A 17,885-nucleotide genomic window follows, 5' to 3' on the forward strand; every position below is an offset into this window, starting at 1 on the left:
TCTGTTTTCCCACACTTATTGATTATTTAATTTCCCATCATGATAATGTATCCCCATTCACCAATCAAATACCTTCATCGATACCAGAGAAAAAAAACTGACAAATGCAGCTTTTTACTCTTTTTAATCTGGCAACCCTCATAAAATCTGACATAGCGCCAGTATCCCAAAGTATTAAGCGAAAACAAGCATAGAAAACAATATTGGCATTAATTTAAAAAAAATGTTTAACCTAAGGCTACTATTATATTGTAAGTATTTCGGTGACTACATGGTTGATATTTTTAATTAAAAAAAAGTATTTCACCTTTATTTAACTAGGCAAGTCAGTTAAGAACAAATTCTTATTTGCAATGACGGCCTACTGGGGAACAGTGGGTTAACTCCCTTGCTCAGGGGCAGAACGACAGATTTTTACCTTGTCAGCTCGCGGATTCAACCCAGCAACCTTTCTGTTACTAGCCCAACGTTCTAACCACTAGGCTACCTGCCGCCCCTGATTAACAATATTGGGTAGTTAACACTTGTTTTTTTATATAAATACATTTGGGATACAAAAAAAAGGCAGTGTAGAACATCATTGCCCAAAATGCATTGCTCCAATAAGTTTCAAAAGATTGTTACAAATTAAGCCACACAAAAACGCATAAAAACACAAAAAAATCTGCTGAAATAGTTTTCCTACATATTTGCACGAATTGAGTGTGAGATTGTGTTGTCCCATCAGAGTTGTGTTTCCATCTAATTTAATTTGTTGCGGATAAAATTATGTGCATAAATACGTAGTGCACACGAAAATAACTTTTGCGGTTCAATTCTCATGTACCGAATAAAAAAAATACTCTAGGTCTACTGGTTTTTTCACCAAAAATGTTGCGTAGGTATAGTAGGTAGGTATAGGTACGTAGGTACAGTGAATGTGTCCACTCTGGTATTGGCATGTGTGCTCTAGACAAAAGCTCACAGACACAGTGTGTGTATAGGCTACATGATCAGATTATTATGGACAAAAGTGCAATATTTTATTTGTCAAACTGCAGCCAAGCATCGATCATTATGACACCAGAATAAGACCCTCGATATTTATTGAAAGGCGTACTCATCACTGTGCACTTTCACCACCCTGTGAAGTTCATCATTATTTCATCCGTAACGTAATAAATTGAATGCTTTCCCATGATGTCCTGGCATTTTTCATACGACATGTACTTTCCTCGCAAAAAAAGGTTGGATGGAAACCTGGTTTATGTCAAGCCATTTTCAGGATGCTGAAATGATATTTTGGATGAACGTGAGCATGCCTACAAGAGAATTTTGAAGAAGCCTAATCCGATTCAAACATTGTGACTGGTTGTGTTTCTGCCACATATAAAAAGTAATACATTTAAATAGTTAAATTACACATATTTAGGCTCGGGTTGGAGAGGAGGCAGAGCATGTGTTAAGCTTTCCTGAATAACTGGGACTACCAGGAGCGTATGTGGCCATACTATTATAGGACGACTTGGGAGAATGATGATCTGCAACAGACAGCGCAGCTTAGTAAAATAGAAAATAAACAGAAGTAAAAATACACCTAGACTGGCTTGCTACTGTTCCTTTCTAGACCTTATAAACTGTAGAGAGAAGACCCACAACTGATCCGCCGACCCCATAGGGCGCCGCAGAATTGGCCCAGCGTCGTCCGGGTTTGGCCAGGGTAGGCCGTCATTGTAAATACGAATTTGTTCTTAACTGACTTGCCTAGTTAAATAAAGGTTAAATAAAAAATAAAAAATACAAATTGAATGAATTCCCACGGCATTCCCGCTGCTATTCAAATTACATTTTCACTGCAACCTAGAGTATAATAATGCAATTATTCATTGTATTGTGGTATTGTAGACTACTATAGGTTGGATAATTGTAATGTCTCTAAACAAGATCAATAGGAAAGCTTTTTGAGCTGCATCTCTCATGTCTTCACTGTTCTTTCATGCATAATTATGCACCTGGTTTCTCCGCTGCCTATCAGCTATACCTATTTGTTCTTGTGGATTCATATGGAAAATTGATGCAGCTTTAAATGCTTTTATGTGTGGTATGATTGCTAGTTAGCTTAATGCAGATCTGGACAAACGATCCACCTACCACTATTGTCACTATGAATGGTGGATAGAGTACAGGATAGACAGTTAGTCTGGTAGACTTTATACAACGGATGGGTCTAATCCTGAATGCTGATTGGTTAAAAGAGCATTCCAGCAAGTGTCTATTCCACCAGCTAAATCTATGACACGAAAATGACTATTTACTCTGTTCAATCTTACTGTGCAATCCAGTGTCTCATTAGCCCAACCAGGAAATTTATAAACTTGATTTCCACTATAAAAAGCATCTAGACATGATCTTACATTTATTTTAGACCAACAATTAGTTTTCAACAGCGAAGATTTGTATAAACCTTGCTGTCTCTCCAACATTTGCAACATTGTTTCCATATTCAATTTCGATCTCCAGCTGTCCCATAGTAAAGAAGGTGTAGGGGTCGGGAGTCAGGACGAGACAGACAGGCAGACAGCGATTCTCAGACAGTCGAAATCATGAATCAGCTGGTTTCACTTTTATTGATATATACAAAGAAATGTCAACTGAAAAAAGGTCAAACAAAACGAAGTGCAGGTAGTTTGCAGTCTTTTCAGCTTCAGTTTGAAGTGTAATTGGTAGCTGTGTTGTTGGCTAGCTCCTCTGAACAACAGTGTCCTGATGAGAGAGCACATTTTCTATGCCAGGCGAAATCGTGCCTCATTAGCTCATTGCTATGGATATATCCAAATAAATGTCACGAGAAAACAGCTTAAACAAATGTAAATGCACCTACTGTTGTTATTCTGGCTGCACTGTTTGACATGACAGTAAATTAGCTGTAGTTGGCTAGCTAGCAAGCAAGGGATAAGAACGTTGCCAGCCAGTATGGCAATGGAACATTTAGAAAGAACGACTGGGTCGCGTCCATAGATACAGAACAAAAATACAATGTCAGGGTCATGTCTCTGGCAACCGAACCGATATACGAACTACCAGCCGGCTTGTGTAGCAAACCTAGATTTGTGTCGGGACTATATCTTGTGGAAGGATTAAATAGAATGATTAAATTCATTAAAAAAATGTTTTTATGAAAATATTATTTGAATATGTTACTAACCTGTTGTATAAAAGTGATAATGCCCGCAAAGCCGGTGTTTGGAGGATATATTGGCACGATTTGCCGGCCCTCCACTTCGTCTCAGGCCTAACAACACCCGTGCCAATGTATCCTCCAAACACTGGCTTTGAGGGCATTATGACTTAAATATTAAACTGTCAAATAGTTAGTGTACGCAAAATAGTTCATAAGGGAAGTACCAAGCAGATGAGGAAGTGTGTCTAGGATGGCAGAAATTATATAGTAAAACCTGCAAAAGAGTGAATGTAAACCAGGGAAGAAACACACTACCCTTCCTATGCTTGAGTACCAGCAATCTAGAGACTGAATGGTAAAGTGATTCAATCTGAACATATTCTCTTAGAACTTGTAGTCAGTACCTCAATTGTCATGTTTTTCACATTGTGGAGAATCTGAGGGCAGTGGAGAATAAACAGCATGGCAACAGGAATTTAACTAAGGTTTACTGCTAGAAAGCCTCAAACTCTCCTTGTTAAACCCTAAAGGGATGGAATCTGTTGGTAGAACCACACATAGACATGTTGTCTGCTGCTAAGGTAAAAGCTCACATCTCTGTAATTTTTTAACACAATACAGCACTATCAGAACTCAGGATAAGACCCAGATGCAGACAGCTAGAGTCACAGATGTTTATTGACCCAAACAGGGGGCATGCAAAAGACAAGTAAAAGGCAGGCAGAGGTCCGTAATCCAGGGCAGAGACAATAAGGTACAGAACAGCAGTCAGGCTCAGGACAGGCAGAGGTTCATAAACGGGTCAGAGTCAGACAGGTACAGAACGGCAGGCAGGCTCGGGGCAGGCAGAATGGTCAGAACCATGGAAACTAGGAAACAGAACTTGAGACAGCAGCGAGACAGGAAAACACACTGGTAAGACCTGACAAGAGAAGACGAACTGGCAACAGACAAACAGAGAACACAGGTATAAATATACTGGGGATAACGAGGAAGATGGGCGACACCTGGAGGGGGGTGGAGATAAGCACAAAGACAGGTGAAACAGATCAGGGTGTGACAAACACATTGTGGTATGCTGCTCTCTGTCAATCTTCGAAGTAGGCATCTAAGAACTTACAGGATTGTGTATGGACTGAATTGTAGATACTATGAAGATACATTTTTCCTGAGTCCATAAGGTCAAACCATCAATAGTTATAATATGCTCACCAATGCAAGGGTCACTAAAATATGATATTCATTATGCACATTAGGAGCAGGATGAGAACTCTTAAATCTATTAGTCTTTCATGTTTTAATGATTTTTACCTGTTACAATTTTTGATTATAATTTAAAACTGGAGCTAATATTGACACTGTTTCCCTTTGATTTCAAACAATGTCAGTGTCCATGGCAACTAGATTTCAATGTGAGCCAAATCGCCTTTTGATGTGTCTTTGTCAATCACGAGCGAGAGTGGCACATTTGGAAGGACTTCAAAATGTTATCACAGTTGAACACATCAATGTGAACGCCTGGATAGCTAGATCAATTGACTGGCGTTGATTTAATCTCTCCAGTATAGATAGTGGTGATGTACTGCCCCCGGGAGCGCTACTTTAGCAAAAAGCAACATGTTGACTTCTTATCTGAGGATGATCCAAGGGGTCAACTTCAAGTCCATGCACTCGTTCTATTTAGCTCCTTTAACTGAGCCTTGGAACTGAGGAGACAATACAGACTCTGAGTATGGTTTTTAATGACCACTTTGAACCTGTGATTGACACTTTCCTTTGACGGATGTTGAAGACGTCTGGAAGTAAAACAGTTGAAAAGAGGTGAGGGCCCTCTGTGCCAAGCTGCTTTCTTTGACACGTGTCACAAGGGACAGAGCCTGTCCAGAAAGAATGCTGTGGTAAAACTATGGAACATCGCCTATTGTTCCCATGGTACTGTAGAGGCGATTGAGATCAAGATTCACTGTGGCATCATGTGCAATATGACACAAAATGGAGAATAGTAAGAAACCAGCATGGCAGTGTTTAAAACCTTTACCCTCTAAGTTATAGAGACAGGGGAGGTTTTATTTGTTTTTCTTTATTCTGTACATCCAGGCCGTATCATTAAAGCCCCAGTGGGGCCAGTAAATCTTCCACTGCTAGGGGGACTAGAGGACTTAGAACCCCACCTGGAAGACATGCTCAGGACATCAGAGAACGTTGACTCACATAGACTGGGAATAGATTTCCACTGCTAACCTTCCCGCTCCCTTCACCTATGTCCTTGAATCACATAGAGGCTTCCTATTTATTGTTTGTCTCATATGTTTGTGCTGCCAATATACTATGCCACACACACATACTGTGCAGTAAAGTCATTCTTCCTCAAAAATGCATTTATCTGAAAACAAAAAAAAATACATATTATAAGAATATCATACTCTGTGAAGGCTACTGTATAGGTGAAGTTATTGCAAAATATCTCAAGCGAGAATTGAAATGATGAGATCTGTTGCTGTCCTATAGGGCTGTTATTTCTCAAGACACATGCAGTATGTCTCACACAACAAAATACTGTTTGTTGTAAATATGTTTCCACTATGTCATCAATGCTGTTCTGCAGCAAAAATGTGCACATTTGCATATGCCAAATGTCACAATTTCCATCATCAAGGGGATCCCTGGTGCGTTTCCCTCCCATGGCCATTAACTCCCCTGCACAATCATTTTATCTATATGAGTCATTTAAAAAGAGTAGAGTAGGTCTGTGCAGCATCAGCTTTAAACTGCTTCTCATCTCTACTGACTGACATTTAGCACCATAGTTCCACTGCACACTGGACGGTGAGAATATGAAGAAAAGCCAATCACACCTCTGATAAGGTACAGTTTGTGAAATATTATCTCTATGTTAACCTCTAATGGTGAGAGGAACAAGAACTATCAGCCTGGTCTCATAGACTAGACGTAGCATAGTAAATGTAAATCCGGGACACTCAAATGAGAATGATATGTTACGTTTGGTATGGTTAGATTAGACAGATGGTTACTTAAGGCTGGTCGAGGAGGATAAGTGGGTGTATAACACAAATTCTAGCAACCAAAAGGTTGCGAGTTCGAAACTCATCATGAACAAGCTACTTTGTAGGTACTGTTCAACTTCTTAGCATGTTAGCTAACCCTTCCCCTAACCTTAACCCTTTTACTTAACTCTTAAACTTAACCCTTACCTTAACCCTTACCACTAACCCCTAGCCTAGCTAACGTTAGCCACCTAGCTAGTTTTTGTAAAATGTCATAAGTTTAGCAAATTTGTAACATATAGTACATTTTGCAAATTCGTAACATATTGTAAGTTTAGAAAATTTGTAACATACACTGCTCAAAAAAATAAAGGGAACACTTAAACAACACAATGTAACTCCTAGTCAATCACACTTCTGTGAAATCAAACTGTCCACTTAGGAAGCAACACTGATTGACAATAAATTTCACATGCTGTTGTGCAAGTGGAATAGACAACAGGTGGAAATTATAGGCAATTAGCAAGACACCCCCAATAAAGGAGTGGTTCTGCAGGTGGGGACCACAGACCACTTCTCAGTTCCTATGCTTCCTGGCTGATGTTTTGGTCACTTTTGAATGCTGGCGGTGCTTTCACTCTAGTGGTAGCATGAGACGGAGTCTACAACCCACACAAGTGGCTCAGGTAGTGCAGCTCATCCAGGATGGCACATCAATACGAGCTGTGGCAAGAAGGTTTGCTGTGTCTGTCAGCGTAGTATCCAGAGCATGGAGGCGCTACCAGGAGACAGGCCAGTACATCAGGAGACATGGACGAGGCCGTAGGAGGGCAACAACCCAGCAGCAGGACCGCTACCTCCGCCTTTGTGCAAGGAGGAGCTGGAGAAGCACTGCCAGAGCCCTGCAAAATGACCTCCAGCAGGCCACAAATGTGCATGTGTCTGCTCAAACGATCAGAAACAGACTCCATGAGGGTGGTATGAGGGCCCGACGTCCACAGGTGGGGGTTGTGCTTACTGCCCAACACCGTGCAGGACGTTTGGCATTTGTCAGAGAACACCAAGATTGGCAAATTCGCCACTGGCGCCCTGTGCTCTTCACAGATGAAAGCAGGTTCACACTGAGCACGTGACAGACGTGACAGAGTTTGGAGACGCCGTGGAGAATGTTCTGCTGCCTGCAACATCCTCCAGCATGACCGGTTTGGCGGTGGGTCAGTCATGGTGTGGGGTGGCATTTCTTTGGGGGGCCGCACAGCCCTCCATGTGCTCGCCAGAGGTAGCCTGACTTCATTAGGTACCGAGATGACATCCTCAGACCCCTTGTGAGACCATATACTGGTGCGGTTGGCCCTGGGTTCCTCCTAATGCAAGACAATGCTAGACCTCATGTGGCTGGAGTGTGTCACCAGTTCCTGCAAGAGGAAGGCATTGATGTTATGCACTGGCCCGCCCGTTCCCCAGACCTGAATCCAATTGAGCACATCTGGGACATCATGTCTCGCTCCATCCACCAACGCCACGTTGCACCACAGACTGTCCAGGAGTTGGCGGATGCTTTAGTCCAGGTCTGGGAGGAGATCCCTCAGGAGACCATCCGCCACCTCATCAGGAGCATGCCCAGGCGTTGTAGGGAGGTCATACAGGCACGTGGAGGCCACACACACTACAGAGCCTCATTTTGACTTGTTTTAAGGACATTACATCAAAGTTGAATCAGCCTGTAGTGTGGTTTTCCACTTTAATTTTGAGTGTGACTCCAAATCCAGACCTCCATGGGTTGATAAATTGGATTTCCATTGATTATTTTTGTGTGATTTTGTTGTCAGCACATTCAACTATGTAAAGAAAAAAGTATTTAATAAGATTATTTCTTTCATTCAGATCTAGGATGTGTTGTTTAAGTGTTCCCTTTATTTTTTTGAGCAGTATATAATACGAATTGGAATTCATAACATATCATACGAAATGGGGGATGGACATCCACAAATTAATACATGCCATATATGAGGGATACAATCTTCCCAGCTCTGCTGATTTTGCTGCGAGGAGGCAGAGTCATTAGATCATTTATTTTGGTACTGTCCATACTGTATGTAGCTCATTTTTTGGTCACAGGTCCAGGAATGGCTGAAGAATTGCAACATTTACCTAGAACTAATTTGAAAAGTCATAGTCAATCAATCAATAAGGCCATGTCATTTGATGCAGGACTCCATCACTCTATTTGGTCAAATAGCCCTTACACAGCCTGGAGGTGTGTTTTGGGTCATTTTCCTGTTGAAAAACACATGATAATCCCACAAAGCGCAAATCAGATGGGATGGCGTATTGCTGCAGAATGCTGTGGTGACCATGCTGGTTAAGTGTGCCTTGAATTCTAAATAAATCACTGACAGTTTCACCAGCAAAGCACCCATACACAATCACACCTCCTCCTCCATGCTTCACAGTGGGAACCACACATGCAGAGATCTCATAGACACGTCGGTTGGAACGAAAAATCTAGAATTGACTTTCCAATGGTCTAATGTCCATTGCTTGTGTTTCTTGGCCCAAGCAAGTCTCTTCTTCTTATTGGTGTCCTTTAGTAGTGGTTTCTTTGCAGCAATTCAATCACAAAGGCCTGATTCACTCACTCTCATCTGAACAGTTTATGTCGTGATGTGTCTGTTTACTAGAACTCTGTGAAGCGTTTTTTTGCAATTCATGAGCCTGGTAACTCTAATGAACTTATCCTCCGCAGCAGAGGTAAATCTGAGTAATCCTTTCCTGTGGCGGTCCTCATAAGAGACAGTTTCATCTGGCTCTCATGGTTTTTATTGAAATAGTTATTGAAATGTTCCGTATTGACTGACCTGTTCTTGCCATAATATGGACTTGGTCTTTTACCAAATAGAGCTATCTTCTGTATACCACCTCTACCTTGTCACAACACAACTGATTGGCTCAAACGCATTGAGAAGGAAAGAAATTCCACAAATTAACAAGGCACACCTATTAAATGAAATGCATTCCAGGTGACTACCTCATGAAACTGGTTGAGTGAATGCCAAGAGTGTGCAAAGCTGTCATCAAGGCAAAGGGTGGCTACTTTGAAGAATCTCGAATATAAAATATATTTTTGGATTATTACATAATTCCATATATGTTATTTCATAGTTTTGATGTCTTCACTATTATTCTACAACGTAGAAAATAGTAAAAATAAAGAAAAACCCTTGAATGAGTAGATGTGTCCAAACTTTTGACTGGTACTGTATATATGTTGGCACCCAGAGAAAGACAAATGGCACTTCTTTTTTTAGTAAGTTTCATACATAACTGATACATGTATCAATACTAAATTGATGCTGTGGGGGCAATGTATTCAGTGTTGAGACAGGTTAAGGGTTGGAGGCATGGGAGTGACCTTGTGATTTCTTTGAGGTGCTTTTATCACTTGCAGTGAAGCAAACGTATGTACCATTTCCCCAGTGCAATCTTATCCACCTGACAGAGCCTGGATTGAGAGAATGACATTTTAATCAGCAAACAGGCTTGATGATGCATTCTGACAATGTTTTTTTCCTGCAGCCTGCTAAATGTGATGCGTTGCAATTCATATAACTACAGCCTGAATTCGTGGAAAACACAGTTATGAGATTTCAAATGAAAACATCTACAAACACCTGTGAAAAGGCCAGGGCCCCGTGGTGCTCAATCAACACAATTGATTTTCCATGTTCTATATTTAGTCTACAAGAAACGGCCGCCAAATATCCTTGAACGTAACAGCTGGAGTTGAATGTAAAGCAGCAATGGACCTACAACACCATACACTACCCATTACTAGCCACTAGAGATGGTGGTCAAGACGGCTCCAGTCCTAATGAGTATACAAAACATTAAGGACACCTGCTCTTTCCATGACATAAACTGACCAGGTGAATCCAGGTGAAAGCTATGATCCCTTATTGATGTCACTTGTTAAATCCACTTCAATCAGTGGAGATGAAGGGGAGAAGGCAGGTTAAAGAAGGATTTTTAAGCCTTTAGACAATTGAAACATTGTGTATCTTTGCCATTCAGAGGGTGAACGGGCAAGACAAAAGATTTAAGTGCCTTTGAACGGGGTATGGTAGTAGGTGCCAGGCTCACCGGTTTGTGTCAAGAACTGCAACACTGCTGGGTTTTTCACACTCAACAGTTTCCTGTGTGTATCAAGAATGTCCCCTTTTGTACTCCCTGTTCACCCATGACTGCATGGCCAGGCACGACTCCAATACCATCATTAAGTTTGCCGACAAGACAACAGTGGTAGGCCTGATCAACCACAACGATGAGACAGCCTATATGTCAGAGAGGAGGTCAGAGACCTGGCCGTGTGGTGCCAGGATAACAACCTCTCCCTTAACGTGATCAAGACAAAGGAGATGATTGTGGACTACAGGAAAAGGAGGACCGAGCACGCTCCCATTCTCATCGATAAGGCTGTAGTGGAGCAGGTTGAGAGCTTCAAGTTCCTTGGTGTCCACATCACCAACAAACTATCATGGTCCAAACACACCAAGACAGTCGTGAAGAGGGCATGAAAAAGCCTATTCCCCCTCAGGAGACTGAAAAGATTTGCCATGGGTTCTCAGATCTTCAAGTTCTACAGCTGCACCTTCGACAGCATCCTGACTGGTTGCATCACTGCCTGGTATGGCAACTGCTCGGCCTCCGACTGCAAGGCACTACAGAGGGTAGTGCGTACGGCCCAGTACATCACTGGGGCCAAGCTTCCTGCCATCCAGGATCTCTATACCAGATGGTGTCAGAGGAAGCCCCCCCCTCTCTCTTTTACGCTGCTGCCACTCTGTTTATTATCTATGCACAGTCACATTAACTCTACCAACATGAGCAGTTGAAGTCAGAAGTTTACATACACCAAAGCCAAATACATTTAAACTCAGTTTTTCACAATTCCTGACATTTAATCCTGGTAAACATTCCCCGTCTTAGGTCAGTTAGGATCACCACTTTATTTTAAGAATGTGAAATGTCAGAATAATAGTAGAGAGAATGATTTATTTCAGTTTTTTTATTTATTTCATCACATTCCCAGTGGGTCAGAAGTTTACATACACTCAATTAGTATTTGGTATCATTGCCTTTGAATTGTTTAACTTGGGTCAAACGTTTTGTGTAGCCTTCCATAAGCTGCCCACAATAAGTTCGGTGAATTTTGGCCCATTCCCCCTGACAGAGCTGATGTAACCGAGTCAGGTTTGTAGGCCTCCTTGCTTGCACACGCTTTTTCAGTTCTGCCCATACATTTTCTATGGGATTGAGGTCAGGGCTTTGTGATAGCCACTCCAATACCTTGACTTTGTTGTCCTTAAGCCATTTTTCATCAACTTCGGAAGTATGCTTGGGGTCATTGTCCATTTGGAAGACCCATTTGTGACCAAGCTTTAACATCCTGACTGATGTCTTGAGATGTTGCTTCAATATATCCACATCATTTTCCTACCTCATGATGCCATCTATTTTGTGAAGTGCACCAGTCCCTCCTGCAGCAAAGCACCCCCACAACATGATGCTGCCACCCCTGTGCTTCACGGTTGGGATGATGTTCTTCGACTTGCAAGCCTCCCCCTTTTTCCTCCAAACATAACAATTGTCATTATGGCCAAAAAGTTATATTTTTGTTTCATCAGACCAGAGGACATTTCTCCAAAAAGTACGATATTTGTCCACATGTGCAGTTGCAAACCGCAGTTTGGCTTTTTTGTGGTGGTTTAGAGCAGTGGCTTCTTCCTTGCTCAGGGGCCTTTCAGGTTATGTCGATATAGGACTCTTTTTCCTGTGGATATAGATACTTTGGTTCCTGTTTCCTCCAGCATCTTCACTCGGTCCTTTGCTGTTGTTTTGGGATTGATTTGCACTTTTCGCACCAAAGTGAGTTCACCTCTAGGAGATAGAATGCGTCTTTTTTCTGAGCGGTATGACAGCTGCGTGGTCCCATGGTGTATATACTTGCGTACTATTGTTTGTACAGATGAACGTGGTACCTTCAGGCATTTGGAAATTGCTCCCAAGGATGAACCAGACTTGTGGAGGTCTACAATTTTTTTCTGAGGTCTTGGCTGATTTATTTTGATTTTCCCATGATGTCAAGCAAAGAGGCACTGAGTTTGAGGGTAGGCCTTGAAATACATCCACAGGTCCACCTCCAACATGGGCCAGCTTTCTTGTGAAAAGCTTTCGACACCTCGTAGAGTCCATGCCCCGACGAATTGAGGCTGTTCTCAGGGCAAAAGGTGGGGTGGAACTCTATATTAGGAAGGTGTTCCTAATGTTTGGTATACTCAGTGTACCCATTGATTCTTGAAGACTATAACTTGTACTGTAAATGCCTCATGAGCTTAGTTCAACAGTTGTACCCCATCAGAACCCAGAATACCCCAGAATACAAGCTTGTTTTACTCCAATGTTTGTAAACAATGTAAATGTAAACAAACACTGTTTAGCCTTTAAAAAAATGGTTTCAACTGTAATTTTGATATCATGGATGGTCAGTCCTTGCATCTGTCTATGAATTTGAGAGTGGTTACATTTCTCCAGGCCCTCCCTCAGTTTTTTCCCAAAACAGAGGCGGGGTGTGCGCTTTGTTATTGCTTCAATTAAGGATTCTAGCTTTAAGTGCCTCAGTTCTAGTCCACCTGGACCAGTAATTAATTGAAGTGAAGAGTCATTTGAATGGATTACCACAGACCATCTATGATTAGCCCATGAAAGATGGAGTTCTAGAGGGAGCCTTTAGGTGGACACATAAAGTGATCATAAAACAACATTATAGAGTCAGCCATTGATGCTTCTCAAACTCGGCAGAGAGGGAAGTTAACCCTTTCTTTCCCATTCTTCAAAGGCATGCTCTCATGCAAGCTGCTGTTGTGACTTGCAAACTGAAACATATATAGGCCTTGTTCCTGTGGAGATTTTTCCGTCCCTGCGTTCCAGTAATGCGAAGATAGAAATGATCAGTGCTCTCAAGGGCGGAACGAAATAGAATGCCTGTTTATTTCTCAGTCATTCTATTTCATTCAGCCCCGAGAGCAGTGATCAGACCTGCTTATGTGCTCCGCAGGCACTATTAATGATTACGATAGCGCCATATCACCATGGTAATGTCTTAAATGCAGTGTGACATTATAAAACCAAAGTGGGGTATCGTTGCTTACTATTTTACTGTGACCTTGCCACAAGATGGATGAAGCATGCCGTATTCCTCATGAGGGGATCGTCCATATTGAAAAGGGTAAATGGTTGGTTTACACTTCATGATTAATAATGAGTGTGATTAGTGTCGCGGCGCAAACTAGCTTGTTAATGGAGGCTGGCGCAGCCTGCTCCACAGCGAATTAGCATTGGGAGAGGCAATCATGGGGAAAATGAATGTAAGTTAAAACAGGGAGATGGATGCCGTGTTGAGAGACAGCTGTCACCCATTTATTACAGACACCCCTGACGATTCTCTCCTCACCGCTGACTGTAAGCTGTGACTAGGTTGCCCTGCGTGGAACTTTGTGTTCTCTGTTCCATCACATCCCATTCACGTTGAAGCCAGCTAGCCAGCCCAGTTGACCTTCAAGTCATGTCAAGCTCCCGGATAGAGATTGAACGGTTGGTTGGGGGGTGGGGCTTTGTAATATTGTGACAATTGGAAATCCATTTAACATGTGAATATCTGATGCTCTGATTCACATAATGAGTGACGGATTGCACAAGGAATGTTTAATTTACTCGCATAGTACATGAGATTGAAGAATTGCCTTCACTTCACTTTGTAGCGTACTCAGGCGAGGAAAGGAACGGTACAGGCTTTGGTTTATCTTTTACAGCTCACAACAAAAGCTTAGACCTGAGGCCACTCACCTTTAAAGTAGGATCTTTGACCATCTGTTTTTATGCCTCCCCTCCCCCACACTCATCAAGAGGTGCAATTCCTTTTTTAATTCTATTTTTTTATTTATTTAACTAGGCAAGTCAGTTAAGAACAAATTCTTATTTACAATGACGGCCTGTTAACTGCCTTGTTCAGGGGCAGAACGACAGATTTTTACCTTGTCGGCTCGGGGATTCAATCTAGCAACCTTTCGGTTACTGGCCAAACGCTCTAACCACTAGGCTACCTGCCGCCCCTTTGAAGATGTATTTGTAACATTTACTATTCAATCTTGTGTTGTAAGAACACTGAGAATTGTTCTGCTGAAGTTGTCTGCCAGTTGCTGAGACTGTGTATGAAAACACATTGAAGGAACAATTGGGCATACCTGTACTTAAAACCATGAATAAAATTTGGTGAGACCCTATTGGTCATAGCTGCTGTTGGTGACTTGTTACTATTGTCTCAGACATAAACCACTGTTAAATAAGTCTGTTTTGTAAGTAATGTATGGCAACACTGAACATGACTCAAAAGGCACAGTTCTCTGAAGGAGAACATTATTCTCCTTAACTGCCTGAGAACAGGCTATTGACCAGACGGAGAGATGTGTGTTGATGTTTTCTAATGTAATGTGATCTTGCGTTGAGAATTTCCTTGAAATAGCTTGAAAGGGTTGAAAAAAACTATTTTGGAAACTGTTTGTGCTGAATGTACAGTACTTGAAGAAAGAACATATCATAGACTGTCTCCCTTTTACAGGCTTCATTTTACATGTCTAGGCTGCCGTAGTGATGGTTTTCAGATGTTTGCAGTGATCTCAGTGATAACTGGATTGTGGGAGGTGAGATAGTAGACCGTGTGAAGTGGAAAAAGTGCCATCTACTGGCAGAAGAATCCTTTTTTAAGTTTGAACACTGGTTATCCTACTCCCTTTTTCCTCACACCAGGGCTTAGTCAACCCTTGGCTCTAACAATAGCTTACTATTTTGGCAAACACTTCAATGACTAATCTGCCTTTTCAGAGTTCAAATTGGTATGAAAGACTACATTTCTACTGTCCAATCTTTACATACTGTAGTTAGCTCATCAATGTAATATGAACGGATGAGTACAGTCATTCCGTGTCTAAATTCACTTCAGCCTAAATCCCACCACATACTGTGCTGTATAGCGGATGCTTACCCCCAAGGGAGACTCTTATTTGAAATAATACTGATGATCAATGGAAGAAAGCTACAGTTCAGGCTTCTCATTTCCCTGCAAGTTTCAAACCTGCATCTTGAATGGGTCCTGGATTATTTTGACGAGGATAACTCAGTTCACAAGGCTTTCTTTTAGAAGTAGCCTAAAGGCACCAGTCTCTGTATCCCATCCAATCCGTTTTGGATCAGGCTCCATTTAGCGTGACTAATTGAAACCTTAATTAATTTGGGCGAGTGCCCTGTCTGCTCAAAGGATTGGGTCTGGGACAAAGTTCAGAGGAGAGCGCTCTGACTGAGTTAAGAGGACCTTAGAGAGGACTCCCATATTGCTCTATAAGGGTAATTGTGTCAAAAGTAATTAGAGAATGGCATCCAATCTAGTCTTGATCTTTACATCTATACCTGAGCCTCTCCTTCCGAATAGATTCGATTATAGTTGCTGACTATAAGCCAGCATTCTCCCCGCTGGAGCCTCCCTACAACACATTCTGCGCTGTAAGCTGGTTTATACTTCATCAGACATGCACTACAGATACATGTCATGACTATCAACTCGAATCGGATCATGACATCAAACGACAAAATAAACTGCTTTCAGACCGTCCAGGAGTGGCCCCCGCCATGGAGCCATCAATCCTAGCATTCTGTGATTATTACAGCGAGTGTGGAAGGAGTATTTAAGAAAATAACCTGTCTTTTGTATTAGTCTGTCTCTTTCTGTATCTGCACCTTCTTGTCTCTCAACTATTTATGTAACAGGCAAAGACCTTGAATGTGTCACTGTGTGAACAAAACAGCTATAGGACCTGATTGTGCACCATGTCTCTGAAGTGAACCGTATTGTAACTCGGTTCAAGGGAACTCAACAAAAATACTCGATAGCTAATTCAATTCAGAACATTATTAATCGAGGGATCATTACAGCACATGTACCCTTTGTACACTTCCTACAGTATTCATATTTTACAATGGACACAGCTCCCGGATACACTTTATTATTAATGTTGTTGAGGCAATTATTAAAGAGTAAGTCTCAAAATTACAGAACAAGCATTTGTTTGAAATCTTTTGTGAAGTTGGTTTAGATATATTTCAGTATTATGGAGACTTTTTTTTTTCTTTGCATAACTCAAAATATTCAATTTTACTCTACTGCACAAAAGTAGCCCTCCTAACTTCATATTGTAATGTAAAGTAACTCCAGTAAGTGCATAAACATGTTAGAAATATTAATACATGGCACTTACACTGTATGTATAATTGTTAGTGTGAGTAGCTGTCAGGCCATGAAGGCACCAGCCACTGGGAATACAAAATGGCATGACACCTGCCAGAGGAACACTTGCCGTTGGTTGGTTGGGTATTGGTGACTCCATCATCCCTGTTTGTGAGGGAACCTGTGGATCACTGTGGGTGGGCGGATGGAGGGTGCAGCTTCCACAGACAGGCTGCTGCTGTGGAAGAAGACATGCTGCCAGGGAAGGGAACTGCTGTATATCGAACCAGAAGGGTGCCGGCATAGCTGTGACATTACTTGGGAGGGCTTTAACTTAAGCACTTGATTCTTTTATTTCACAGGGAATGTAGCATCGCATTTGATGTCTGTTCTGCCTTTTACGTGAGGTAGCATCTGCTCATACACAGCCTCACAAAATGCTCATCCCATTATCAATGACTTTTTGGGAGAACATTCAAATGGACAATAGCAATAAAAATGCAAATGCTGACAAGTTTTAGCGGAACATTTTGTGACAGATACATTTTACCAGCAGTCAGCATTTAAATTATTTTTAAACTGTTGCATCACTCCCATCTTAACTGAGATAATATCCTTACCACCAGCATGTTCTTGCCTACCTCCCCTCTCAGAGTATAACTTTACTATTCATTATTTAGTGATACTGTATGCCAGACATCCTACCCATCAGTTCAGTATAGCTTAACCTTAACTAAAAAAAAAATCACTTCCATATTGTCCTCTCTGGAATATATACCATGTCAAATTCTTTCATTTCAAAAGACGAAAAACTATTTTATTCCCCAACATAGCCATCTCACTAGACGGCTTTCAATGTTTCCATTTTGCCTCCAACCTTCCTATTTCCATCGCTTTCTCCAGCCGAGAGTCTGAGGCTTTCTGTATAGATCAAATGTGGCCAGTGGAATAGTCTGACAAGCCCAATGTCCTTGCTGCCACTGTGCTTCTCAATGATTGATTCCATTCCTTACTATCTCATCCAATCCTGAAGCTTTCCTTCATTCCGTTGCTGACTGCTATCATCTGCTACTCATATCTTCTATGTTTGGGAATGGAGGTTAGAGATATTGTACAGTATCTCCATAGTGACAAGGAGATGTAGCCTATCATGCACAGTCACAAACATAGATTATTCTGAACATGCTTCTTGTACTGAAATGACTACAGTACCCTAGCAGAATGACTAAGTAGATTGTATTTCCTTATCTGTTGCTAAGTCGGAGGATACAGTATATTCAGTAAGCACTACAGGTATTTCCATCTTCAACTCTACTGAATCAGATGTCTGCGTCGCCAAGTATTGAGGAGTCGTATTACAAGCTGAAAGGAAATGCTCAGATAATTA

The 17,885-nt window shown here is 41.6% G+C and overlaps 1 long non-coding RNA gene across 1 annotated transcript in view; it reads left to right on the top strand.

Annotated features, from left to right (window-relative positions):
* LOC106607394 (protein ELFN1) overlaps nucleotides 1-17,885 on the top strand; it is a 90,092-nt gene that overhangs the window by 50,233 nt on the left and 21,974 nt on the right. The gene's annotated exons all lie outside the window — the stretch shown is intronic.

The sequence above is a fragment of the Salmo salar genome, chromosome ssa06, assembly GCF_905237065.1.
Source record: "Salmo salar chromosome ssa06, Ssal_v3.1, whole genome shotgun sequence".
Classification (NCBI taxonomy): domain Eukaryota; kingdom Metazoa; phylum Chordata; class Actinopteri; order Salmoniformes; family Salmonidae; genus Salmo; species Salmo salar.